At 37.2% G+C, this 27,319-nt stretch overlaps 2 long non-coding RNA genes across 6 annotated transcripts in view; one reads left to right on the forward strand and one right to left on the reverse strand.

Moving 5' to 3' along the window:
• LOC132477473 (uncharacterized) overlaps positions 1-27,319 on the forward strand; it is a 70,401-nt gene that overhangs the window by 13,300 nt on the left and 29,782 nt on the right. The window contains exon 1 of one of the 3 annotated variants that reach the window (XR_009530271.1): positions 26,448-26,644. The exons of 1 other annotated variant lie outside the window; for it this stretch is intronic. This is a non-coding gene — a long non-coding RNA (uncharacterized LOC132477473). Of the gene's footprint in view, positions 1-26,447; positions 26,645-26,947; positions 27,230-27,319 lie in introns of those variants that run through there. One more of the 3 variants, XR_009530273.1, reaches the window with a different exon arrangement.
• Positions 482-26,235, reverse strand: LOC132477629 (uncharacterized). 3 transcript variants are annotated; one of them, XR_009530301.1, is made up of 6 exons: positions 25,913-26,235; positions 12,149-12,272; positions 6,417-6,457; positions 3,477-3,564; positions 1,791-1,886; positions 482-1,102 (listed from the first exon to the last, which is right to left on the reverse strand). It is a non-coding gene; the product is annotated as an uncharacterized LOC132477629 (long non-coding RNA). The 3 variants fall into 3 exon arrangements; XR_009530302.1 differs by lacking the exon at positions 6,417-6,457 and having other exon boundaries at positions 1,801-1,886; XR_009530300.1 differs by lacking the exon at positions 6,417-6,457.

Consider the following 27,319-nt stretch of genomic DNA (forward strand, 5'->3'; position numbering starts at 1 on the left):
CTATATCATTAATCTCTTGGTGGGAGAGTTGCTAACTGACAGATTCAAGGAACTTGGTAAATTAATTGAGGTATCCCTTCTCTAACCATCTCATCATCAACGAACATACTAAGAGCCTATGTCGAAATAATTAATAAATTATACTAAACCACTATAATTTTACAAGTTATAGGATATGTACCAGTGTTTGTTTTGGAAACTCCATTATTTGGATTTAAATCAATATCAAACTTTTCTTTTGGGCAACAATATTTATACTCGTGGTGATACTGAAAACACATCATTGGGACATAAACACATATCTACGCCAAGTAATAGGTTTCTTTTTCTGATTATAAAAGTAGTACATGTAAGTGAAGAAAAATTTGAAAATATGTTTAAATAAAGAAAAAATATTTTTTAAAGAGACAGCAAAAATAAAAAACAACCAATAATTCCTTTATTTAGAAGTAACTGACTATTGGTTGACATATTTCCACGCAGTTTTTTAAGCTTATGAAGTTTAAACTGTTTGCTTGAGCACACTGTCTTTTTTTCATAACGATTTATCAGAAATGTTTCCTCAAGTTATTTAAAACTCTTTAAAAACATTTTCAATGGCTGCATTAATGATCCTTGTGTATAGTAGTGTTTCCTTAAGTGGTCATTTAAGCTATTTTCCTTACTTTCTTATAAATAATGTTGCTATGAACTTTTTATGCATAAATCTGTTTTAGCATTTCAGATTATTTCCTAAATTAGGATGAATTCCTAGAAATAGACTACAAGGCCAACATTTTTTTTTCTTTATTTATTTTTGCTGTGTTGGGTCTTCGTTTCTGTGCGAGGGCTTTCTCTAGTTGTGGCAAGCAGGGGCCACTCTTCATCATGGTGCGCGGGCCTCTCACTATTGTGGCCTCTGTTGTTGCGGAGCACCGGCTCCAGACGCGCAGGCTCAGTAGTTGCGGCTCATGGGCCTAGTTGCTCCGCAGCATGTGGAATCCTCCCAGACCAGGGCTCGAACCCGTGTCCCCTGCATTAGCAGGCAGATTCTCAACGACTGCGCCACCAGTGAAGCCCCAAGGCCAACATTTTTAAGCTTCTTCATCTGGTAAAAATTTTGCTGTTAAAAAAATATATATCTCTTTTAATTCTCTACATATATTTATATTGAAAATAAACCTAAGGAGAAAAAGGTATGAGGCCTACGTTTTAAAATTGAGATTAATGTTTAAATTTAGGCTCAGTGTTTTTGTTTTGCTTTGTTTTTATTTTAATATCTTACCTTTAAGGAAAAATCCACTCTTCAAAATACTAGTTACTTCTTTTTATCAGGTTTGAAACATACTTAATTTGAGATAGAATTTTAAATGTATACTTACTTCAGCCTAATATTTCTATTTTTCAAGGTTTACCATCTCTTTTTTCCTATTTCCAAATTTGTTCACCCAACAGTGTTGCCTCCTGACTCATCATCAGTTTAATTTCACATGCACACCACTAATTCATGGTGGTGAATTACACATTCATCTGTGGATAAAAACCTAAATAAAATTACAGATCAAGGTCATTCCCAAATTTAGCAAATTTGGCACAAGAGTTTAAGAGTACCAAAATTAATATTATAGAACAGTTCAATTGTGCTAGACTGAACTTCAGAGCATATGAAGAATAGAGCACGTTCACCCAATTCTAAAATTAATTTAGAATGGTGATGGAATCACAAAACTTGGGAAAACCTCCAGAAGAAATAGAGCCAAAGCAAATAAGATTACTGCTTTGTAGTAGTTATGATTTAATAATTCACTCACCAATACTTACTGAACATCTTTTATGTGTCAAACACTTGCTAGAAGGGAGGTGGAGTAAGCAAAAAGATATAGGCCTGCCCTCCTGGAAGATACATTCTAGTGGAAGAGACAGACAAAAGTAAATGAACAAAGTAAAAGTGATAAGTTGTAATCGAGTCACTTTTATTACTTAGTGTTATTTATGTGAGACAAAGAAGTGATCTGAGTTCTCCCCCAAGAATTTTTAAAGCAGTACTGAGGAAGAAAAAAGTTAAAGATTTAGAATTATTAGGAAATAGATGATCTCCACAAATATTTTATGACTCTGATCATTACCATTCCATTACCATTGTGCCCTGTATCCACCCTCTCCAGAAGTACTCTCTCTAATCTGGTCTGACCCAACCTCAGATGAAGCATGTTACAGTAGAAGGTAAAATGTGCCAGATTTGGGGGATCAAGGAAACCCAGGTTTTGGCAAGTAGCAATGCTGATATAGAGACCTTAAGTGAGACATTTAATTTTCCAGTGTCAGTTTCCTTTGCAAAACGATGAATTTTGACTAAATGATCTCTGAAATCCCTTCAAGCTTTAAAATTCACTGTCTGTGCATCTGTCCTTAAAACCTTTCTTCCATTATGCTCTTATTTATACTGGGGGTGGGGAGGAAATGGCATGAGGAAGGCTACAGATGTTGGAAAGAATAAGATTGATTCCTGTTTTCTTGTTTTTTTTTTTTTTTTTTTGCGGTACGCAGGCCTCTCACTGTTATGGCCTCTCCTGTTGCAGAGCACAGGCTCTGGACGCGCAGGCTCAGCGGCCATGGCTCACAGGCCCAGCCGCTCCGTGGCATGTGGGATCTTCCCAGACCGGGGCACGAACCCGTGTCCCCTGCATCGGCAGGTGGACTCTCAACCACTGCGCCACCAGGGAAGCCCAAGTATATTGTTTTAATAAATGTCAAATTCTGCATTGGTTTGATAGTTCACCAACTGAGTAAAGAAATCAGAGAGGTGACATAGTGCTTTATAATTACTCTAAAAACTATCCTGAGTGAGTTAAAAATCATTTCAATTTAATAGTTTTTGTTTGGGAGAAGAGTAGAACCTTTGTTGTGCCTCTTTGTGAACTGGTGCAAGTTAAACATCTTTTTTATAATTTCAAGTTACTTTTAAGCACCTATACAGTATCAATTTGGAATCTGAAGGAACATTCACATTAACAATTATTTCTACGAATAGCTATGGACTTTGTAGTCATAGATAGTAGAATTTTAGTGAAGGGATCTTTGGGGTCATATAATCCAGCTCTTATTTTGCAGAAAAGGAAAATGAAGCCCAGAAAAGTTTTTATGACTCACAGCAGTAAGCTTGGCGGGCAGAGGGGAAGGGCGCTGCTAACACTCTCTGTTGGCCTAATGCACGCCAGAGGGTAATAGGTTATAAGAGTCTGTAGCTAACACAGTTGAATAAATCTAACAAAGAGGTCTGATGTGGTTCATAAGTATACATTTTCCCCTTAAGATTCTTGTTGGATGATCCATTCCACCTTAATTTATTACCACAAACACAAAAGGAAAGTGCCTTTACACAAATGGATGCTCCTACAAAATAAAACCCAAGAGAGAAGTTGGAGTTGGTTTGGCAGAGCTACAATGTTACACAACCCCTGGGGGGAACATTTATATATATCCATATGGATACATACCTGTAGCCTCTTAATTGTGCTTCAGGAAATGCCATTTACATACATTACAATGTAAATGTTGCCCACGGGAGTTGTACATCACAGGACACTGCAAATATAAGTTTTGTACATTGAATTAATTACAGTAAGCTAATTGTCATTAACAGATCAACCCCAAAATGTATAATGGCTCAAGTTTGTTTCTTGCTAAAATAAACAAGTACTTCAGTACTTAGTTTTCAAGGTCTTTCTGTACCTAAGCTTTCAGTACCAAAGTTCCAAGATCTCCCTGGGGGTCTTTTCTCTTTCAGCCCATAGGAAGGGGAGTTTTTAGGGGCGGGGACTCAAAGTAGTACATATAACTTCCATTCTCATTCCATTGGCTGTAACTTAAGTCACATGTCCACAGCTACTTAAGTCACATGTCCACAGCTAACTGCAAGGGAGGCTGGGAATAAGCTTATCTGTATGGCCAAGAAGTGAGAACATGGATTTTGAAGTCTAGCTAGCAGCCACTGCTCATGGGTACTCTCTACACACACACACACACACACACACACACACACACACACACACACACACACACACACACACACACACACACACACACACACACACACACACACACACACACACACACACACACACACACACACACACATTCTGAAGTGATCACCAAAATTAAATTAACGCATATAATTATGCTTCAAATAGAATAAATTAGTAGTGGAAGAAAGGACCTTTCATTTAAGAATTGTATTCACTTCTACCCTTTCCCTCCTTCAGCCAGAACTAACTGTTAATTAATGCATAACAACAGTCAACTGAAATCTCAAAATGAGGGGAAAGAAGCAAATGTTTGCAAGAACTACCTTTATAGATATATAGATATAGATAGATATAGATTAGAAGGGCGTTGGCTTGGTTTCCTTATCCCATCAACTAGTCAAATTCAGAACTAAGACTCTCGACTGGGCTGCTTGTTTTAAAGGCACAAGGCCATCAAGTTCCCTTTTAATTACACTATTAGTAAATGATGTTTGAAAAATATTCAACTTTTTACACAACAAAGATAACAATTCCACAAACATTAAATTTAGTGGGGGTTTTTTTCCTTTGAATAAGTTGCCATTTTAATCCTCAAAAGTGTTCCCAATTACTCAGTTTTTAATAGAAGCGTTGCATGGCTGCACTTTTGAAATCATAAACAGGAAGTGTGGTATATAAATGTCAGTAAAACTAAAACTGAATTCTGTGGTTTGATGTTTTTCTTCCCCTCATATTTTCATGTTAATGTCTGATTTTGTATGTACTTAGAATGACTACCTAAGGCAAACAGTAATTCATTACCTGATCAGTTTTCTCTGGCAACCTAACAATTTTGGGGCATGGGGGAAATACATGGAATAACCTAAATGTTGTACATTTTCATGGAGGAAGGAATGGAAATGACCTAGAAACTGCTGTTGATTTGGCGTTGTTAGAAATTGCTTTCATGTATAGGGTGCACTTTATTGTTGCCAGAAGACAGTGTAGACGGAGAAAGAGGCCAGAGAATGAATGACTTTAACTATTTGAAAACTATTATAGAAACTATTATAGAAAACACTCTTACACTTTGTACAGTCTTATTCTGAACCTCAGTAATTCCTTGAATGTGTTCCTCTGCACTAAATTCCCTTGTGAGACAACTAAGCAGTAGCTTAAGTACTGCAAAAATCCAGGATATTATCTCTGGTTCTTCTCTATGAAGAAGCTATGGTTCTTTCTATAGTTAATATTTTCTATATAACATTATTTCAGTGTCTCTGCTACATGGACTTTTCTATGGAAATTCCAAGGAAAGATTAAAATTGACCAGTCCAGACTTGTATATTACATTAAATATTTCTGGAGAAATGTTACCAACATACAAATGCTTCTGTAACTCTAAAATGTTTTTCTTTAGGAAACTGTTTCTTGTCTTAATTTGTTCTTAAACTGAACACTGAAGGAATGAATTTGCTCAAAGTCACACAATATATGAGTGAAATACAAAAAAACAGAACCTATGTATCTAAACTCCCTTTCAAGGCAGATCACGCTGATCCAGAGAATATGTTTCAAAAGGAGGTAGGTAGCCTGCCCATCTATTGAGGGTCTATCTTTCTGCAGCACATGAGGCATTGTTGAACAGCACATACGGTATTTAACACTCGAGGCATTATCTTTTAGTTGAAAATACAACATATATAGAAAAGATATAGGAATATGTGAAAAGTAACATAATAAGAGTATATTAATCAAGTACAAACTACAAATAATTGCTAAGGGGATGTGAAAAATGAAGTGATTCAAAACTAGATTGATATGGACAGAAGTTTAGTGGAATCGGAAAATCTCATGTGGATTTTTTCAAAGTGGCAATGGGTTTGGATTGCCAGGGAGAAAAGATAACCATTCATTCATTCATCAAATATTTACTGACTGCTTCCTATGTGCTATGTGCTAGGCACTGTTCGAGGCACTAGAGATGCAACAATATACAGAACTACTGCAGAGCAGGAATAGGCAGGTCGTCTCACAGACACGATAAGAACAGAGAACACAAATATGGGAGTAGAGAGAAATGAAATACTAGGTCTTAAATACTAGGATGTTTCTAAATGGGAGAAAGATGTTTGGTATGACTTGAACTCCTTTTGTCATCACTGTTAGAACAGACTGCTTTCCCTTCTCAGTTGGTCAGCTCTCTTAGCCTCCTAGATAACTTTATAATGACCAGGATAACACAAGCCAAATAAATACTGCACATATAAAGATTCCCAGCTGAGGTGTATGGACAGCAAAAAGGGAAAGAATGGCTAGCAGAAGTTGAATTTTATGGCTCCTTTTATCTTTCCAGTGGTTTCTATTGTATATTATCAGTCTCTTGCCAGCCACGTCTCCCATTTGGTATCTGTCAAAGTTGTGATTCAATACCTGAAGGTTCTGCTCTCCTCCGTTCCTTTCAAGTAGAATCACTGAAAGGAAGGGAGATTCCAGTTAAATTCCTTTTTTCTACTTAATCAGGTTTTCCGTATTCACCGAGCAATACTTCTCTACAGAGTGTTTGATGGAAAGTATTTTATGTTTTGTGTAGACTAGTGGGGAAGGGGATAAGATAGGATGGGGGCTAGGGAGAATACCAAGAGGCTGCAATATAACTCTATACAATACAGTACAAGAGGCTACAATACAAACTTGACATTTAAGAGCTTGGATTAAATGGGCAATTTTAAAAATGAAAAGGGATATATCAAGTACCACTGTAGAGAAGTAGCTATAAGAAGTAACAAGTTTAGCAACTGTTTACCTATGGGAGGGAAAGAAGGCAATGAACCTAAGATTGTAAGTTTGAAGGTCCCAAAATTTGTGTTGTCACCAATAATAGCCAAGAAATTTGGAAAAAATAGCTTGAAGGAAAAAAATGAACTTAATGTCCGATCTAAGTGGGATATCACTAGAAGACAGAGGACTCAAGCTTTCTCAATAAGCTACTGATGACATGTGAAAGTCATCATTATATAGAAATAGATTGAAACCCTATGGGCTAAAAAGGGAATGCAATAAACATCAAATGGCTGCATACTAACTTTGACTGTAAGATGAGGAAAGCAATTTCAAAGCAATTTCAAAAGAGGTAATCTAGCTCTGGAACTCTTTCCTTCAGGTCAGACAAAGCTGTCCTTTATTAAACATTATCTCTTCATTTTAGCTGACCCTTTAGTGGGTGAGAATAACAAACTGAATGAATAAAACTAAAAGACTTTGTTTCTCTGGATTATCTCACTCAATGTTCTGAATTTTTAATTGAATGTCCTCCTAGCCAGCTTAAACAAATTATGTGCCTTAAGATAAAACACACAAAATAAATACCTACAACTTTTCTTCGCTATGGTACTCCCGTATAAGGGCTATGGCACTCCCGTATAAAGGCTATGGCTTCAAAAAGTATAAAAGGTACATTAATGCAAGTCATCCAAACTATTTAGCCCTTAAATGTGGGTTTTAATGTAAAACTGTCAGGCCAACATAAATTTCCATCCCCAAAGCAAATCTTGGCTATGGAACTAAATAAAAAAGCACCTTTAAAGAAGGTTCAATTTTAGAATGTGCTACCCTACATGTTTCTTTAAATAGCAAAGGATCAAGTTTGACCCTCCCTGAACTAAGGGTTTTTGTGATACGATTTCTGTAAACAGAAGATTATATCATAAAATATATTCAGCATCTTACCATTATCTAATCTAATATGGCTTTGGATTCCTACATTTATGTAGAAGTATCTTCATAGTAGCTAACAGTGGAACATTTATTTAGTACATGCTGTATGTCGGACACTGTGTTAAGTGCTCAAATATTTATTATTTCATTTAATATTCACAACAGCTTCTTGAGGTATTATTAACCCATTTCACAGATGGGCAAAACCAAGGCCCAAGTAAAGTTATATCTTCAAGATAACGTAGATAGTAAGTGGGCAGAGCTAGGATTTAAGTCCAGATCTGTCTGATTCCAATGCTACTTTTTTTTTAAACATCTTTATTGGAGTATAATTGCTTTATAATGTGTTAGTTTCTGCTTGATAACAAAGTGAATCAGCTATACATACACATATACCCCCGTATCTCCTCCCTCTTGCATCTCCCTCCCACCCCTCTGGGTGGTCACCAATGCTACCTTTCTTAAGTCCTACTTTGCCTCCAAAAGTTACCTAAAAGCAATAAATAAGTAAAGAAAAAAATAAAACTTAATTGTTTTGGCTATTCTAGATCTTTTGCATTTCTATACAAATTTTAGAATCAGCTTCTCAGCTTTTTTTTTTTTTAAGCCTACTGGAATTTTTATTTGGACTGTACTGAACCGTTAGATCAATTTGGGGAGAACTGACATCTTAACAATATGAACCCATGAGCCAGGCAAATCTCTCCAATTATTTAAGTCATCTTTAATTCCTCTCAGTGTTATCTGTAGCTTTCAGTGTACAGGTCTTTCATGCCTTTTTCAGATTTATTCCTAAGAACTTCATATTTTTTATGCTATTGTAAATGTTCTGTATTTTTTGCACTTCCATTTTTAATGTTTGGTGCTAGAATATAGAAATATAAATGACTGTTATATATTGATCTTGTATCCTACAATCTTGCTAAACTCACTTATTCTGGCAGCTTTTTGTCAGTTCCACCAAGTGGAATAGATGGACGATTATGTCAGTTTTATTTTCTCTTTTCCAATCTGAAATTGTTTTATTCCTTTTCTTTCCTGATTGTACTGGTCAGAACCTCCAATCAGTCTTTCATCAGTAGGTATGAGGTTATCTGTAGGTTTTGTGTAGATACCCTTTATCTGGTTGAAGAAGTATCCTTGCATTCCTAGTTTGTTGAGAGTTTTTAAAATCAGAAATGAAAATTGGGTTTTGTCAAATTTTCTTCTACATCTATTAAGATGATCAATTTTTCTTTTTTAGTTTAATATGGTGAATTATACTCATTGATTTTTGAATGTTAAAACAAATCCTGTATTCTTGGGATAAACCGCACTCAATAATACTATCCTTCTTATATATGGTTGGATTTTGATAAAATTTTGTTTAGAATTTTTACACTTATGTTTATGAGGGGGATTGGCCTGAGTTTTCTTGTTATGTCTTTGTGTGGTTTGGGTATCAGGGTAATGCTGGCCTCAAAGAACAAGTTGGGAAGTATTCCCTCCTCTTCACGTTTCTGGAAGAGTGTAACTGGTATTATTTTTTTTCCTAAATGTTTGGAAGGATTTGTCAGTGAAGCCCTGTGGACCAGAAGTTTTCTTTGTGGGAATATTTTAAACTAATAATTCAACAGACAAATGACCATTCAGGTTATCTATTTCTTCTTGAATGAGCTTTGGTAGTTTATGTCTTTCAAGGACTGTGGCCATTTCATCTAAGTTATTGACTTTTTTTTTTTTTGCCTAAAGTTGTTCATAATATCCCCTTATTATCCTTTCAGTATTTGTAGAATTTGTAATGATGTGACCTCCTCTCATTCCTGGTTACTTGTCTTCCTGATAGGTGTCTTTTTTTGTTTGTTTTTCCTGACTAGTCTGGCTAAAAGTTTATCAACTTTACTGACCTCAAGGAACCAGGCTTTGATTCCACAGATATTCTCAATTGATTTTTGTTTTCCATTTCATTGATTTCTACTTTGATCTTTATTATTTCATGATTTATTTTTTTGCTTCTTTGTGTTTAACTTGCTCTTTTTTTCTAGTATCTTAATATCAAGTTGAGGTCATTGATTTGACATCTTTTTTGTATTTTCTAATATAGGCATTTCATTTATTCAAAATTTGATGTTATATTTTTATTTCCTTCAGTTCAAAATACTTTCTAATATCACTTTTGAGTCCTTCTTTAATCAATGGATTATATAAAAGCATGTTATTTTGTTTCAAAATATTTGGGGATTTTCCAGTTAGCTTTGTGTTACTGATTTCTTATTTAATTCCTTTGTGGTCAGGTCATACTTCAGCATGACTTGAATCCTTTAAAATATACTGAGACATGTTTTATGACCTAAAACAAAGGTCAGCAAACTTTTTCTGTAGAGGGTCAGATAGTAAATACTTTAAGCTTTGTGGGCCACATACAGTCTCTGTCAATTTTTTTTTTTAGAAATCTTTCAAAATGTGAAAACCATTCTTAGTTCATAGGCCAATACAAAACCAGGCTAGATTTGGCCCCAGGGCAATAGTTTGCTGACCCCTGGCCTAAAATATGCTCACTCTAGGTAAATGTTTCATGTTAAAGAGAATGTGTATTCTACTACTGTAAGTGGAATGTTCTAGGAAAGTCAATTAGGTAATATTGGTGGGTAGTGTTGTTTAAGTTTACTATATCCTTGCTAGGTTCCAACTTGTTCTAGCAATTATTGAAAGAGGGGTACTGAGATCTCTGACTATAATTGTAGATTTTTCTGTTTCTCCTTGCAGTTCTATCATTTTTTGCTTCACATATTTTGAATCTACTGTCATTTGGGGCATAAACATTATGTTTTGGACTGTTATGTACTCATTAACTGGCCCCTTTATTATCATGAAATGACCTTCATTATCTCTGGTAATATTCTTCACTTTGAAATCTTGCTTTGTTTCTATATGTTAAACTAGCCACACCAGTTTTCTTTTGACTAGGGTGAGCAACAGCATGGTATATCTTTTTCCATCCTTCCACTCTTAGTGTTTTTGTGTTTTCATATGTAAAGTGTGTTGGGTCTTTCTTTCTATCAATCTGATAAGTTCTGCCTTTTAATAAGGATTTTTAGATCATTTATATTTAATGTGATTATTGATATGATTAGATTTAAGTCTATCATCTTACTGTTTTCTATTTGTTCCTTTTGTCCTATGTTCCATTTGTTTATTGTTCCTTTCTTCCTTTTTCTGCCTTCTTTCAGAGTGAATTTTTTATGGTTCCATTTTTTCTCATTTGTTGGCTTATTACCTAATAATGTTTTATTATTCTACTGGTTGCTTGAGGGTTTATAGTCTACATATATTAACTTATCACAGCCTACTTTCAAGTGATATTATACCACTTCACATATAGCAAATATCATACTTCCGTTTTTCCCCTCCTGCCCTTTATGCTATTGTTATCATATATTTTACTTATGCATGTTGTAACCCCCATTATACATTGTTATTATTTTTGTTTAAACAGTCAATTTTCTTTTTTTTTAATATTTATTTATTTTTATGGCTCTGTCGGGTCTTTAGTTGTAGCCCACGGGCTCTTTGTTGCTGCATGTGGGCTTCTCTCTAATTGTGGCACTCAGGCTCAGTAGTTGTGGTGCGTGGGCTCTGTAGTTTGCAGCACGCAGGCTCTCCAGTTGAAGCGCACAAGCTCAGGAATTGTGGCGCGCTAACATTTATACTAACTGTGGTATAAATGGTATACCACGTGGTGTGGTATTTATACTAACCATAGGACTATTACGGTATATAATGCACATTCATTTTAAATTTAAGATAAAATGTGAAACTAAAGAAAATTCTATCTTGGGACCAAGTTTCTAGGGCTATTATTCACTCTTCTCTGCTATTAACCAAACCACACGTTTGTGAAAAAGTCTTGAGGAGCAGTGACTTTGATGACTCTTCACAATTTTGTTTTGGCTCTGTCGGGTCCTAGTTGCTGCATGCGGGATCTCTGTTGTGGCTCACAGGCTTCTCTCTAGTTGTGGCATGCAGGTTTTCTCTCTCTAGTTGTGGTGCGCGGGCTCCAGAGCGCACGGGCTCTGTAGTTTGCAGCACACAGGTTCTCTAGTTGAGGTGCTCGGGCTCAGCAGTTGTGGCGCACAGGCTTAGTTGTCCGGCAGCATGTGGGATCTTAGTTCCCTGACCAGGGATCGAACCCACATCCCTTGCATTGGAAGGCAGATTCTTTACCACTGGACCACCATGGAAGTCCCTATTCATGATTTTTTAAAATTTCTCCTAAAATTGGATGCTGTCAACAAATGTAGGTCATTCATAGAGGTTTTTATTTAATTTGAGTATGTATTTCTGAACTGACCACTATATCCTGTTATTCAGCTCATGAATCATTTCTTATTGTAATCATGAAAAGTGTACTTGATTCCAAGTTTTTAAAACACCCATCATTATTCCTGTGAAGGAGAACTTTTACTTACCAGTTCTCACTTTCATCACTGTCGGTGTGCCTGCATCAGTCAGAACCTGCAACACTGTCCAATATTCTGATTCCAATCCAGGATAGAATAAGAATTCATATAAACAAGCCTGTTAGAAGTAGACCTAAAATAAAGATAAATAGGCTCATTATGAAGACCCTACCAGAAAATCCACTTCTAAGACTGAATCCTAAGGAAATAAATAAGGCAAAAATTTAACGATTATTGATACATTGTTCCTTTTACCACTAGAGAAAAACTGGTAGGCATCAATATAAATACTCCCAAATAAGAAACTGCTTATGGTACATCCTTATATTCTATAGTAGAATACTTATTCAGTCATTAAAGTACATTATACTTGAATATTTACTGCTAGGAAGTATATATGAACAAAAAACAGGTGTGAAAATTTAATAACGGGTTAATAGTGGTTATTTCTGGGTGTGGGATTATTCACCTTTTTCTACCTCTTGCCCATTTGTATCTTCTTTAATACCAATTTCTTATAATAGAAAAACACAAAGTTTTCAGAAATACTTATTCAACATGAATAAATACTATTCAAAATGATAAGGTCATCATTTGTTTATTCATTAATTCAACAAATATTTGCAGCATTAAATAAGACCTAGTCCTTGCCCTCATGACTCTTCATTTGTGGGCATGATTAACAGTCTTGGAAATTTTTTATTCCTTGTTCCTCTCTTTCATTGTCATTACTTAATTGCCCAGTCACTCCCTCCCTTCCTCATCAAGGACTTTTTGGCACTTGGCTGCCAGTATCCACCTCCCCTGCATTTTCTGCTATTGTGCGCCATTTCCATGTCCATACAGACAACCCATCCAACAACCTTGAACTCTGACTCCACCATCTTACAACCACTTCATTCAGCCTTCCAGACCCAGAGCCACACACCAAGAAATTACTCCATGGCCTTAGACTCCAATATCTTGATCTCTGACCACAACCGCTTACCACTCCAGCTTTTTTCACTCCATTTACTCACTTAAGACCTGCTTTCTTACCTTATTTTAACCTCTATTCCAAGCATTACTTCCCTAGTGCAAAATCTCATTATTTCCCTCCATGGCTGTAAAAACACACAAAAATACTTCCATTTATTTAAAAAATAAAATGAAATTAAAACAGCTTTTATAACATTCCCTTAGTATTTAAATTAAGAAACAACAACCATGATACCTTATTAGCAAACCATGAAGTTTTATACAGAAACATATATAGCTTGCACTATTTCCAGAGATTAGAAGGCTTGTTAATACCCCTGTACATAAAGGTGTTTAGCATATAGCAGTTATTGCTTAACTATCTGTTCATTTTTGAATAAAGTAAATGTGGCATATTTGAAGATATCCATAATAATTATTAAGCTGCATTTTAAACAGTTCAATAAATAATAGGAATCATATATTATTTTATAATTAGGGAGGAAATGTTCAAAAGCAAGTCCACAGGTTCAGTTTTAAGGGCAAATAAAAGTTATATACAAAGTATCTTTACATCAAGTAATTTAGAAGAAGCTTTGAACTTTATCACAATTAACAACTACATGTACTAACATTTTTTACATCTAAATGATTCAAATTTAGGAATTTCAATTTTATGATAGGAAGGGAAATTGGGTATAAGTACAGGTAGATGGAAGGACCATTAGATTTAGTTACATGCTATAAGAATTTCTTATCAGGAAAAGGTTTCATATCTACCATACTGTATTAGTTGTTTTACAGTTTATTAGAAATATTGCAGTTCAGTCACATCAGCTTTGGGTTGTTTTGCCAATGGCATAAACATCTAATTGTAAAAACCGCATGTTTATAAAAATACATCCTCCAAAGGGGAAAAAAGTTATTTGGTTAAGTATGTGTGATACTTCTCTACATGGAACATTGAAATGAATTTAATCTTCTGTTTCACTTCAAACATTATTTTTCTTTAAGAGTTTCTTTAAAATGGTCTGTATATACCATCCCGAGTTCACTGGTATATGGTCTGTATATACCATCCCGAGTTCACTGGGTCAAAAGTTAACAGTATCGGGTCATCAAGTAAATTAAATGTTAACAGCAAAAATTAAAGGAGTTAAATTAAAAACATAGAGCCTAATTCTATGACCAAGAAAAGTAAGGAAAAAGTGTTCCCATAAGAGCTGTAAACTGTTCACCTATTTAAAATAAACTACTTCTTCAGAGCTGCCTTAAAAAGTTAATTTGTTTTAAACACGTAAGCATTTCTTTGCTAAAAGAGAATGTGCTGTATTTCATTCTCCTTATTTCCCTATAGATTTTTTCTACACGAAGTAATTTTTTTTTACATATTAAGAATAGAAATGTAGCATGAGGCTCAACTGTCATAGAGAACAGGTCATACATCCTCAGTCATATCTCCTAGAGACCAGAGAGTCCCAATTTTACTTCTGTTTACTAGAAATGAATAAGAAATAAATGTTAATAGATTGCTGTCCTCCTCAACTTCCAGGACAAGGCTGATCCCAAGTCAATAAAGTCTCTGAGAAAGCCATGAGTTGCCATTTTAAACGTTTTTTACTCAATGTAAGGTTTATTATTCAATTTTCCTTTGATAAAGGGTCAATAGATCCATGACTATTATTTACCAGTCCTTTTTATTACTTAAATTGCTCCCCAAATACACACAGTTTTAATGACCAGACAAAAAGTTAACCAATGCTTGTGTATTTTAGACCATATATGGTATATGATTTACCATTTGGGGTGTCACTTTTTGAGATAGGTTCTGTTAAACTGGAGAAAAAACAAGAGAAGGAAACCAAGACTGTGAAGGGTTTAAAATCATAGATGTTTGGAGAATGGAGATTCAGTTGTCCTCCTGGTTGAAAGTACTAGAAGTCATACTTAAGGGGTTATCACATGTAGGTGGGAATGAGTTTGTTCTCAGCAGCTCCAGGGGGCAGTTACAAATAGGTGTGTTTTAACTATTAATATTCTACGATTCCAAACCTGAATAGGCTAAATTTCCTTTACTAAGGAAATTTAAATTATTTTAAAACAATGTTTCAAAACACTGTATTTAATATATCATTTAAGGCCAGCATTTTCACACTAATTTTTTAGAAAGTAAATAAACAAATGGGTTTATCCCTTTCCAGGTATCCTTATTGGTAATGGGTTGTGAGGTGGGTAGTTCATACTTCTTCAGTAAATATTACAATTATTAATTGTAAATGAATGTTAATTCAGTCCTATAATATTAGTTCCACGAATATGGAAGCAAAACAATTCTTTATATAGGAGAAAAAAAACCTTAAACCTCCATAATCCTAACAGAATCAGAGTTGAAAATATGTACGAATCTGTTATAAATGACTTTCAGAAACTGGGGCTCTAAACCATGCAAAGTAAATTTCCCCAAACAGAAGTATATTTCCTGATCCATGTGTAAATTTTCTCCCCTATAACTAATATGGATATACTCTAAAAAGAAACTACTCTAAGAGTAGTTTCTTTTTTAGCCTTTTGTGATTTTTAAAGGGTCATCCAAAAATATTTATGGATAATAAAGTACTTATAAACTGATATGTAATTACTTAAAGCATATAGTTATGAACCATTTAAGTAACTTTTTAAATTATTTTTTTAACATCTTTATTGAAGTATAATTGCTTTACATTGTTGTGTTAGTTTCTGCTGTATAACAAAGTAAATCAGCTATACGTATACATATATCCCCATATCCCCTCCCTCTTGTGTCTCCCTCCCCCCTCCCTATCCCACCCCTCTAGGTGGTCACAAAGCACCGAGCTGATCTCCCTGTGCTATGTGGCTGCTTCCCACTAGCTATCTGTTTGACATTTGGTAGTGTATATATGTCAATGCCACTCTCTCACTTTGTCCCAGCTTACCCTTCCCCCTCCCCATGTCCTAAGTCCATTCTCTTCTGAGGAGGATTTTATCATTGCTTTTTTAATGTATCAGTTAGCTACAGGGAAAACAAACTACCAAAGTTACTTCACAGAACAAAGATTCTGTCAATATCTGAAATAAATGACACACTTGCATTTTAAAAAGGGAATGTAAATGGGTGAATATGTGGGAAAAACTCACCACATTACCAACAGATTTCAGTAAATGTTATACAGGTTTATGATTAGTGCACTAGATACTGTGAACCTAATGAAACAGTTGTTGTCTGTCTTGAGGTCTGACCTCAAGACAGACCTAAAAAAGACAAAAAGTACTTTGATGTATTTGTTAAACAAAAAAAGTACAGAAAAATACTTAGATTTAGTATTTTACCAATATATACAATATTTTTACCAATACACTAACCTGATTAGAAGCTTAATTTGAAATTATCAGGTAAATATTAAATTTGAAAAATTAGGGCTTCCCTGGTGGCACAGTGGTTGAGAGTCCGCCTGCCGATGCAGGGCACACGGGTTCATGCCCTGGTCCGGGAAGATCCCACATGCCGCAGAGCAGCTGGGCCCGTGAGCCATGGCCGCTGAGCCTGCGCGTCCAGAGCCTGTGCTCTGCAACGGGAGAGGCCACAACAGTGAGAGGCCCGCGTACCGCAAAAAAAAAAAAAAAATTGAAAAAATTGAAAAAAAAATTTGAAAAATTAAAAACTCATAGTAGAAAATAAATAGCTATAGATATATGACACAGATTAGAGACATTTTCAAACCAGCCATTGTTAAACCTTATTCTTTTTGCCTTTTATTATAATTCTTCTAGTTTACTAGTTATAATATTCCTGGAGGGGGAAAATCCTAAGCATACCTATTTATAGCACAATGTTATAAATATATGATAATAAACAAGTACAGTCTTAAAATACCTTGTTCATAAGTGATACTCAGTAAACATCAATTTATTTCAGAAAACAGCCTTAACAATCAATATAGAGCAGTTTGAACGCACAGATTATACGAATGCACAGAACATAATGGAGTAAAACAAGTGATTCTCAGATTTGTTCAGGTGGCAGAGCAATTGGCGATCCTGTCTCTCTTTGCTGAGTTCCATTCATTCCCGTTAAATATTAACGCCAGTAACTGTGCTGAAGACACAGAACAAGGACAGACAGAATCCAGGCCATTATGAAACTCTCAAAACCAGAATTGGGGAATTCCCTGGTGGTCCAGTGGTTAGGACTCAGCACTTTCACTGCTGTGGCGGGGGGGTTCAATCATTGTTCGGGAAACTAAGATCCCGCAAGAGCTACATTCCTTTCTGGAGGATCTAAGAAAGAATCTGTTTTCTTGCCTTTTCCAGCTTCTAGAGGTTGCCCTCCTTCCTTGGCTCATGGCCCCCTTCTATCTTCAAAGCCAGCAATAGCTGGTCGAGTCTTTCTCACATCTCACCACCCTGACACTGACTATTCTGCTGCCCTCTTCCACATTTAGAAAAATTGTGGAATTATATTGAGCCTACTCAGATAATTCAGGATAATCTATTTTTAGGTCATCTGAGTAGCAACCTTAATTCTATCTGCAACCTGAATACTCCCTGCCATGTAACATAACATATTCACAGATTCCAGGGATTAGGATACGGACATCTTTAGGAGAACCACTATTATGCCTATCATATAAATGAATCATTTTCCTCTACCTTTCTTCAGGAACTCCATCGACCATCATCCATCTCTAAAATTACGTGCTAACAGTTCACATATGCACATGATTCTAGAGAAAGAATCTGTAACTGTCAACAAATTCTCAACGTTTAAGAATCACTGGGGGCTCCCCTGGTGGCGCAGTGGTTGAGAGCCTGCCTGCCGATGCAGGGGACACGGGTTCGTGCCCCGGTCCAGGAAGATCCCACATGCCACGGAGCGGCTGGGCCTGTGAGCCATGGCCGCTGAGCCTGCGCGTCTGGAGCCTGTGCTCCGCAATGGGAGAGACCACAGCAGTGAGAGGCCCGCGTACCGCAAAAAAAAAAAAAAAAAAATCACTGGACTAGCTCATAAGACTATCAATGTTCCTTAGAAGGATAGTTTGGCAGTGTCAACAATGCCAAATTTTAGACTGGCTTTTATTTTTTTAGCTTTGATCAGAAAACCTTGATATGCGTTGAAAGTTTTTTCTTGTATTTTTCCTCTGTGTGTTTTTAGAAGCAGTTCCAATCATCCTAATTATACCTCTACATCTTGCACTTACAAACATTTTTCCAGTTGGTATGCATCATTTTGTGATGATGCTAATAGTAAGTCCAGTGAATTTCCCACAGTTTACTCAATAATCTTACTACTACTAGACATTTCAACCCCCCCCTTTTTGCTATTTTATTTAATATGCTGGAATGGGCATCTTTCTGTATGGATCTTTTTCCATAGTTTGGACTTATTTCACCTAGATTCCTGAAATTGGAATTTCTGGCAGGAAAAACATGACTATTTCTATAATCTTTTTTATTATTGCTAAATTACTTTCCAAAAGGTCTGCTTTAATTTACATTGCCACCAGCCTATACTCACTCATACCATCAATGTGAGGAGGTTTTTTAAATGTCTTTTGTGCATTGAAAAGAATATTCAGGGGTCATTTAAATTCTTATCAAAGTTATGAACTAAAAAACTTAGTTCTTCCTTAACTTTTAAATTCAACTTGAAACTCTGGTTAGTCTTCGTAAATTTTAACAGCAATCGCTTTTAAGGATGCTTTTTAAGGTCTCTTAAATATTTAGCATTTAGAATTTTATAACTTCTATAACTTCTGCTTTCCTTAAGTACTTAAAGGTTGATTAATAAATAAAACCTTTCCAAGAACTTATTTGAAAAAGAAAAACAAGAAAAAATTGTATTTGTTTTTCTCCTTTTGCTAACTGTGTATTGGTTAACTCTATTTTTCTTATAGACCTATCTCTTTATATATTGAGGATATTAACCCTTTACCTACTTTATATGTTAAAAATATTTTTTAGTTTGTCATGTGTCTTCACTATTTATAGCAAATTTTTTTCCAGTGTATACTTTTTTGTGTAGCTACCAATGTTCTCCAAGATTCTGTGTTGCACCTTTTTATCAGTCTACATACCTCCCTCAGTGATCTCATCCAATCCCACAGTTTAAACTACCATCTACAATTGGTCAACTAGTAAATCTACAGACAACATACAAACCAGACCTTCCCCCAAATTCCAGACTTCCAAATCAAAAATCCAATCCTAATATCCAGTTACCTCTACAGAGGATGGAAGGATGTACTTGGCCCAAAGGCACATAAAAATCAACATTTCTGGGCTTCCCTGGTGGTGCAGTGGCTGAGAGTCCACCTGCAGATGCAGGGGACACGGGTTCGTGCCCCGGTCCGGGGAGATCCCACATGCTGCGGAGCGGCTGGGTCCGTGAGCCATGGCCGCTGAGCCTGCGTGTCCGGAGACTGTGCTCCGCAACGGGAGAGGCCACAACAGTGAGAGGCCCGCGTACCACAAAAAAAAAATCAACATTTCACATATCAAAATCCACCAAACCTGTTATATTTGCCCTCAGGAAATGGTACCAAGAGACACTCAGTTGCCCACACCAGAAACCTACGAGTCCTGCTACACGCCTCCTCTCTCTCTTCTCCATGTATTATACAAAAGCTCCTAAACCTCTTTAGTCTTACCTTCCAACTTTTTCCATCCTATCTAACTCTGGTCTGGCCTCATGGGCATTGAATTTACTGGTCCTTTCTGCTCAGGACATTAACATACACTCCTCTTTTGCCTAGAGTGGTCTTCCTTCCTAAGTCTCAGTTTAACTGTCCAGCCTTAGAAAGGCCTTACTTAAATCTTCAGTGTTAGTTCCCCATGGTGTACGCTTTTAGGGCATCCTGTGTTTTTCTGCTGTAGTACTTATCACAGTTGTAATTTCTATGATTATTAACTTAATCCTTGTTTCTCTCAGTAGACTACACCATAAAGGGAGGAACTGTGGCTGTTATGCTCATCCCTATATGCTCAGTACCTTGAACAATACATAACACAGAGTAGGTGCTAAATAGTTACGTGGGAATAGTTATATAGTTAATACTGAGTAAGAAAATCCTATCTTGTTTATACTTTATTTCTAATTCTTTGGTTCAAATACTTCTTTCTTTTTTTTTTTTTTTTTGCGGTACGCGGGCCTCTCACTGTTGTGGCCTCTCCCGTCGCGGAGCACAGGCTCCGAACGCGCAGGCTCAGCGGCCATGGCTCACGGGCCTAGCCGCTCCGCGGCATGTGGGATCTTCCCGGACCAGGGCACGAACCTGTGTCCCCTGCATCGGCAGGCGGACTCTCAACCACTGCGCCACCAGGGAAGCCCAAATACTTTTTTATTTCTTGCCTAGATACTACAATACCCTCTGCAGGACTTTCTATCACCACTCTTGCATTTTCTAATCTGTTCTCCAGTATCCTTGTTAAAGTGAATTTCTAAAATATAAATCTGATCGTATTACTCATTGGTTTAAGATTTTTCAATTGCATCAATATAAAAGTGATATGTAAGGCCCTTCATGGTTTAACCTCTATCCACTTGATCAGGCTAACCTTTCTCAACTCCTCCAAAGCACCTAGGCAACAAATCACACAACTACCTGAATATTCTTGACCATGCCAGGTTCTTTCTGACTTCTCTGTTTCCTTACGCTCCAGTGATTCTGCTTAAAATGCTTTCTATGGCCTATTTCTGCTCTCTCTTTTACACTGGTTCCTCGAAGCGTTCGCCAAGGTATCCTTCAAGACACAGCTCAACCACCACCTCCCTCCTAAAAAGCTTTCCTGAGCCACCTATTCCTTACCTGGGTTAATGTTCTTCCTGTGCATTTCAAATTATAATTTTTAAAGAATTTATCTTTCTTCCATTAGACTTTCAGCTCCTTGCTAACAGGGACTACATACTTCTCATCTCTAAATATCCAATTCTGATATGGACTTTGGTAAATGTTTGACTAATCTGTGTGCCAGACATATCAAACCCATCAAAACACACCTACCTTTTGGGAACTGGTATTCCCACTTCTGAGAAATCATCTAATAAATAAATGAATAAATAAGAAAGTTAATTAGGAAAACATAAAAATGTTCACTTCAGAATTATTTATAATAACAAAAAATTGAAAACAACCTAGATGTCCACCAATAAAAGAATGGTAGAATCTGCTAAATGATACATAGCAGAGAAATTTAGAATGAGATTGTAAAAATGATTATAGTAACTCAGATGCTTCTTACATGTTAAGCGGAAAAAGACAAAGAAAACTATTTCACACTATGACCCTATAAAATTATATGTACAGACATTTACTAAGGGAACATGAAAATTGTATGAGTTGTTAATGTGGATTGTGATTTCACTGACTTTATTCAGAACTTTATAAATATTGCTACGATATCTTCTCAATTATAATACAAATAATAATATACATGAGCTTAATTTATTAACATATACGTACATCTTAGTGAATGCATATTTTAATGTGCATATATATGTATATATTTCCTAGCTCTGTCTCCTGAAAGGTCCAAGAAGCAGCAATGAGCATACCTAACCTTGATCTCTAATACCATTCTCCACTAAGAGGAAACAGGGCTCTGGAGAAAAAGCTAACACCAGGGCTAGGGCAGGGTAAGCACAAGCTAAACTTGGAACATCTTATTATACCAGAAAGCAAGGAAGTACTACCAAAAAATGATATAAGCATACCACAAAGACATAGGACCGAAACTAAAGGTGCTTCCACTAGCTAAATCTGGGACAATTTGAACACCAAAATAATTAAATACAGGCTTAAATATTTAGACGTGAAAGGTCATGATATGTGTAACTTATATTCAAATGGTTCAGAAAAAATGTACAAAATATACACATATAAATATAGTAGAAAGAATAAAGGAAAACAAGGTAAATACAGAAATGGAAAAACATAGGAATTCATAAGTTAATGTAGATAATAAATAGATAAATAGAGGAGAAGAAAGGGCTCTTTGTTTGCAGTAGAATGCTGTGGGCTGACTGGTAAATGTGAAAGGAGTATTAGATTTGTTGAATCATTTTGCAACCATCATGGTAAAATTATATCAGCAATAATGGATGCTATATTTAAATGGGAACTTTGATGAAGAGCAAGCTTTATCTTCAAATATTTCCCCACAAATTGCTTATTTGCCAGGAAGGAAAAAAACAGTAACTATACATTGGAAAATTCGGGCCATATATGGACCAGGTGGTCAAAATTAACATCATCAGTGAGGGACATATGGATATCATGTGCTTCCAGAAGTGGTACCCTGAGAAAAACACAATACCACCTGTGCAGTTGTCCAATTAAAAATGCAAAACCTCAATTTAATCATGAGGAAACGTCAGACAAAAACAAAATAAGGAATGTTCTATCAGAAAGGAGGGTGGAGGGAGAAACTATATTCTTCAAAAATATCAAGGTCATAAAAGATAAAGAAAGGCTGTGGAAATGTTTCAGTAAAAGAAGCTAGAGTCAAGACCCACTAAATGTAGTGCCTGACCCCAGACTGGCTCCTGTACTGGCGGGGGAAATGCTATAAGGGCCAACCTACAAAATGCAAATGTGGATGGTAGACTGAAGTATTTTCTCAATGTAAATTTATGAAGTTGACAGGAAATACACACTTAAGTATTTAGGGATCAAGGGCCAGGATGTATGTAACTTAACCTCAAATGGTTCAGAAAAAAATTGCATATAAAGAAATATATATATATTTGGAGAGAGACAGAGACCTTGCAAAAGAGCAAGTAAATGATATGGGTGTTCTCTGAGCTATATTTTTGCAACTTTTTGTAAATTTGAAATTATTTACAAGTAAAAAAGTTTTTTTTAAAACTAAGTCCACCTCAGAAAAACAAGACCAACAGGAAAATAAAAGCTATTTATGTAGCTTTTACATCTATGCAATTTGCATCTATGCAAATTGTTTTTAAAACATTCACCAGTGTATACTGAGTTACTGTTCAAAATGTTTTTCTTTAAGAGGCTTCATTCTTCCTTAAAAGATGAACAGACCTATAGCTTTCACAGTTTTATCTAAATAAGCTAATATGTTGAAGCCAACATTCCATCAGTCGCAGCTTACTCATCAGAAACAGCAGGAGGGAAAAAAAGCATTGAAATTACAAGACCTCTGCTCTCCACACTACCCATATTTACCATTCATTTGCTGGTGATTGCACTGCAGTTTCCAAGTAAAACCTCAAATTTTAAATTATGACTTCAGTTTTACTCTTATGACAAGTCAAGAAGAGTATGCAGAAAAACAAACTGGGTGGGTGGAAAGGGGTGGGGGTAGGGTGATTAACTCTTCACTGTATTGAAAATGAAAGAAAGTTGACAACTTCTACCCCAGCTGAGTCCCTAAATAATTGAGTTCTTTCTTCTCATAAAGTATATCACTGTGTGGAGTATTAAACTTCAAGGAAGGTATTCTTGCTAGTTTTTTACCTGTGAATCTGATGATCTGAAGTAAAAGTTCTTTTTTTTTTTTTTCCTTTAAAATTCAACTCGGGAATTTGCACCCCCTTGTGGTCAAACATAAAATTCTTCATTTTCAAAACACCATTTTTTTTCCAGTTGGGTTCAGGCTTAGGAACCAAGTTACCTGATTTTGTTTTCTCCCATATTAGTAAATCAAGAAGCTTTAATGAAGGATTGGTGGTTTATTAAATAGGATCTTAAAACAGGACTTAAGTCTTCTAAAAGTGACCTCTATATAAACTTTAGTATGTGGAAAATGGAGATAATAATTGCACCCACCTCCTGAGTTATTATAAGGATTCAAGGAGAAAATGGATATGCATGCTTAGCTGACACATTGTAGGTACTCAATAAATGTTATTATTTATTAATATCATTATCACTTTGGAATTCTCTTGACAGAATAAATCTTAAAAGGGGACTGGATTTAAAAATTTACCAATTCATGATGTTCTAGTACAATCTTGCAAATAAATTCCCCAAATATACCACTTATCCAGACTTCACCTAGCCGATTCTCTCCACAGGTATATTTTTAAATTACAAAGGATATGTATTTATCTGTAGATGATAGAAATTTGGATGGTTTTTACTTTATATTTTAGAGTGGTTTTTTCCCTTTTCCCTTTAACTTTAATAATTAGAAAAAGCAGTAAGACGATTCCATCTTCTTAGGTTATTCTTAACATCTTTATTCACCTGACAGAAATCATTACTCTATTTGGCAAAAATAATTCATCAGGTTGATTTATCATTTTAAGGGGCTCTTGAACACAAATGCTAATTCCTAATGGCCCTAACTGTAGTTTTTTAAAATACCTCTAAAGAAACCATTTTAAAAGATCAGTGTTAATAACTGACCTACAACAATAGCTAACATTCACTAATATACCAAGCACTGTTCAAATACCTTTAATATATTAGCTCATTTACATCCTTACAACAACCGGTTGAGGTACTAGCATTAATCCTTTTACAAAAGATCAAACTGAGAAAAAGTAACTCATGCAGGGTCACAAAGCTAATAAATAGCAGAGCTGAGCTCCAACCCAAGCAGTTTGGTTCCAGAGTCTACTCACTTAACCAGTGCACAAACGTACCACAGAGATGTAAGCCCCATACTACTCAACCATGTTACTTCTTGATGATGTCAAATTATTAAAATCCATTTATCTTCCAACTGTACCACAATAATGCAAACCATGCTAGCCTTCTCCCATTTCCTTACTTCTTAGCACTTCAGGCATTTTCACCTGCGTTGTCTAATTTAACCCTCACAATGATGTATGTCTTTGTACACTCAGTTATGATTCATCACGAGTTGTTTTACAACAAAAACTAGAAAAAAGTGTAGCAATGCCCCAGATTTTAAACTGTTGGATTCTTTAGAAGATTCACTGTAACTTGGGATGAGGAAAAAAGCAACCAGTTTTAAAATAATCTTAAAATGTAATCATTTAGAATCAATGGCAGTTTGTTTTGTTTTGTTTTCCATCTTAACTAGCCTGTGGCAGGTAGGATAATTCTCTCAAGCAAATAAATGATTAAAAGAGATTTTTAAAGAAGGTGTTCCAGTATTGACAAATGTATCATCATCTACTGTCTTACCATAGTGCCCAGTTTTTGACGTTGGACAGATTTGCCTAGGTCTTGTGCTTCTACTTACTAGTTATAAAACTTTGGGGCAAGTTTCTTAATCTGAGTCTCAGGTATCCTCTTGTGTAAAATAAAGATAATGCCTACTTCATAGGGCTGATGGGGGCAGTAAACATGATCATTCCGTAAAGCGTTTATTTAGCACCATGGCAGCCCAGAGTACCGTCAATATATGGTATCTAGCTATTATTACTTTACCAGTGCGTGACACAACAGAAACCCGTCTTTGCAAGATTAAGTTCCCTTGCCAACCGTTTTTTAAAAGTCACCCTAAGCGATCCCAAAGACTGCCCAATAACCCATTTACCTCTCCAAAATCGAGCAGAATGTTTAAGAACAAGAACGCGGTGAGAGAAACTAGATTCAGTGAAAGTGCCTTCATAACAGGGAACCTAGAACCGGGCTCCAGCACACGCGCGCGCGGGGCTCGGCAGGCAGAACACACACACACACACACACACGCACACAGGTTGGGTCGCACAGCATGGTAGAGAACGGCCCGGGCTCCAGAATCTGACAGATGCGGACTCGTCCACGTGCTTGCTACCTGTGCTACCTTAGGGAAATTACTTACAAAGTCTCTGAGCCTTGGTTTCCTGGTCTGCAAACGGAGAATGATAATAGTACCTACCTCATAAAGTTGTTCTGAGGCTTAAGTGCGATAGCTCCGGTAAAGCGTTGACTTACAGCAAGAGCTGTACAGACAGGCGGGGCTGTTTCAAGTACACGTGTATCCATACACACGGTCTCAGACACATTCCGTTGGAGTTTAGACACTGGCAATAAGATGTTTTTCTTTTCGCCTAAGCTGCACCTTATTTGTTTTCCTCGAACAGTAGAATAAATGCCTATCGACTGATAACGTCATCTATGGACCCTCGGGCCCACACTCTGCACGGCCCCTCCACTTCTTAGGGTGAGCATAGGAGCTGCACGCACGCGCAAGAAAAGAGGTAGAAGGGCAGCGACTGAGGAAGCGAAGGCAGAACGGCGAACACGCGATGATTCTGCGCATGTTCAAGGCGTGGGGGGTTGGGGTAGGAGTTTGCGCATGAGCAGAAGTGTCAGGAAAGCTAGAGTACGGAGGTTAGGAGGCGGTATTGACAGCTGTGGAGGCAGCCCGCGTTCCCGGCATGCCCCGGGGCGGCGGGGTTGGCTCTAACGAATTTGAATGAGGAGCCTCAGCGCTTTCGGCGCCATTTTCGAGTGATGCCTGATCTCATCAATCTAGCGGGAGAGACGGGATAACCTGTCGGAGAGCGTAGCGCCACTAGGACTCAGCCGAAAAATTACTAAAAAAATCGCCAAAAATTACTTCGAGCAAAGGGCAGTTGGCGGAGCTTCGCCAGGGTTGGCGCAGCCGGTAAGAGCCTGAAGAAGTAGCAGAGCGGGACTCGGGAGGTGGCAGTGGTGGGACCGACAGGCGGTGGGGGGGTGCAGGGAGTGGGAACTGGGTCCGCCTTCATTTTAATCGCAAAAAATGCGAGGAGGTAGGGTTGGGGGTAATTGGGTGTCTGAGTAGGCGGCGGCGGGCAGAATGTGGCGGGAGCGCGGAGAGTCGGGGGTGTGGGGGGAGGGGAGTTGCAGTTTGAGCGGGACGCGGACGCGCTGCGGCTGAGCGGCCGCCGCCCAGCGGATCTGTCAGCAGGACCCCCCGCCCGGGGCCGGGGCCGGGGACGGGGCGCGGCGGGGCTCGGCAGGCAGAGGCTCCTTGACAGGAGGAGGGGGACGAGCGCCCCCTCCCCCATTGCCGAACCGAGCAGTCTTTTATGGCAGTTTTCCCGGCCCGCTGCGGCTGTCTTCCCGTGACAAGAAACTTAAGGTCGGCGGAAAATTGAGGACCCGGAGTAGCGGGTGCCTCCCGGCCGACGTGCGGACAGTACCCTCCGCGGGACCCAGTCGTGTATATTGTCGTCTTTGATGCCAAAGCATGAGATGCCCTAGCAATGTGAGTTTCTCCACGCCGCCCTCCGGCTCTGCGCGCCTGGGTCTCGGCACGGGTAGCACTGACCGCGTCTGGCTTTTCCAATTTGGACAA

Source organism: Mesoplodon densirostris, chromosome 17, assembly GCF_025265405.1.
Source record: "Mesoplodon densirostris isolate mMesDen1 chromosome 17, mMesDen1 primary haplotype, whole genome shotgun sequence".
NCBI lineage: Eukaryota > Metazoa > Chordata > Mammalia > Artiodactyla > Ziphiidae > Mesoplodon > Mesoplodon densirostris.